This window comes from Pseudophryne corroboree, chromosome 5, assembly GCF_028390025.1.
Source record: "Pseudophryne corroboree isolate aPseCor3 chromosome 5, aPseCor3.hap2, whole genome shotgun sequence".
NCBI lineage: Eukaryota > Metazoa > Chordata > Amphibia > Anura > Myobatrachidae > Pseudophryne > Pseudophryne corroboree.
This window is the reverse complement of record NC_086448.1, coordinates 623,481,834-623,483,876: the sequence shown is the minus strand read 5'-3', so window position 1 is coordinate 623,483,876 and position 2,043 is coordinate 623,481,834.

The window sequence follows — 2,043 nt, the reverse complement described above, 5'->3', positions numbered from 1 at the left end:
TTCTATCGCGAGACTCGGATTCTATATAAGGAGCCGCGCGTCGCCGCCATTTTCACACGTGCATTGAGATTCATAGGGAGAGGACGTGGCTGGCGTCCTCTCCGTTTATAGAGAAGAGAGTGAGACTAGAGTAGAGAGAGACACAGTAGTAATTTTGGGGAGCATTAGGAGGAGTACTACTACTTGCTGAAGTGATAGATAGATAGTGTGACTGTATAATGTATATCTGACTTGTGGGGGAGACACTGACAGTGGGGAGCAGTTAGAGTCTGAGAGCAGGACTCAGGAGTACATATAACGTACAGTGCACACTTTTGCTGCCAGAGTGCCACACTGCCATTGTGACCACACTGACCACCAGTATAATATATATTGTGATTGTCTGCTTAGGAGTACTACTTGCAAGTTGCTGATAGTGTGACCAGTGACCTGACCACCAGTTTAATAATCACCACCAGTTTAATATATATATATATATAATCTCCTATATAATAGCCCTATTCTGTGACCTTGTGATTCATTTGCTAACGCTGGGCGGAGTCACAACAGTGGGCGGAGTTATTCAAATGAGTCACAGAGATCTGGCCAAATCTACAGGAGACTAGGAGCAGAAGCAGATAGCATGGACATTGGGCATGTCACAGACAGGGCTGCATACCTCCCAGCTTTCTGCAGGAGCTTTCTCCAGGCAGAAGGAGGGAAACACTCGGCGAAAAGGGGGCGTGGCTTCACGGGAGGGTCCCCGTTTTCGTCAGTGAGGGGGCATGCCCAGCGCTCTGTGAGCTGCTGGCATGCCCCCTGAGGCTGATTATGAGTCCGGGGGGCCCAGGGCACTTGAGACAGGGGAGCCCTATCTCATTGCTGTGCCTGCTGGGGGTTGGGGGCATGGCCTAATCGCGGACCGCGCGGCCACGCCCCCTTATGCAAATTCCGATTTTTGTTTTTATTTTTTTTATGGGATTTTGGCCCCTCAGCTAGGGCTAAATCCAGAGGAGGTGGTCGCTCCCCCCTACACACCCGCACAGGGAGAAGAAAGCAGGGAGACTGCTGCCTCCCTGCAACACCACAGACCTGCCAATATGCAGCAGCGTGTGCTGACTGTAGCACAATGCTGCCACTGTTGCTGGCAGGACGGGGGGGGGGAGCTTCTGAGCTGGGACAGAGCTACTCCAGCCGGGGGGGCCTCTAAAACTGTGGGGCCAGCGGTACGTATCCCCCGCCCCCCCCCCCTTAATCTGGCTCTGCTGCTGGAACCCCCCCATTAATCCGTACCCCCTGATGCCCCCTCTCCCTCTGTCTCCACTATTCACCGCTGCTCTGCTAAGCAGAACAGTGAGTACAGGAGCTTTCCAACTGCCCCCCCCCCCCACCGCAGGACACTGCGACCCGCGGGTGGGACAGCGGGACAGACCCCAAAAAATGGGACTGTCCCGCGAAAATCGGGACATTTGGGAGGTATGGGGGTGTGTGAGGGGTATGTCATACAGACAGACGGGCACCGGCTCACTGTGTGCTTGACCCCCCACATCGGCATACTCAGCAGGGTCTCTCTGGTGTGGAGGAGCGTCACTTTCTGACACACTCCACGCTTCTTAGCTGCAGTTTAGTGAGGCACCTGCCGCTGTGCAGGTTCCATACTGCCTCTGTTATCTCCAGCCCCGGCAACCCCACCGCTAGCTGCAGCGCTGCCACCCGCAGTGGAGTGCGCCCAGCTCATTCACACACTTTAGCTGGCGGGTAGCGCTGCAGAAATCCGAGCTGCTTGCAGGCTCTGACCCACTCCTCCCTCCAGCCGCAGCGTCTCCTGGGAGCTAACCAGTCACTCCCAGTCTTCCTTAACCACAGTGCCCGGAAGCCGTGAGGTCCGCGCCACGTGCATGCTATGACCCCCTCCTCCCTCCAGCCGCAGCATCTCCTGGGGGCTAACCAGTCATTTCCAGTCTCACCTTACCACAGTGCCCGGCAGCTGCGCGAGGTCTGCGGTGTGTGACTGAGGAGGGGGGGAGGGATGCGGACTGGCAGAGAAAGCAGGACTCCAGCCTG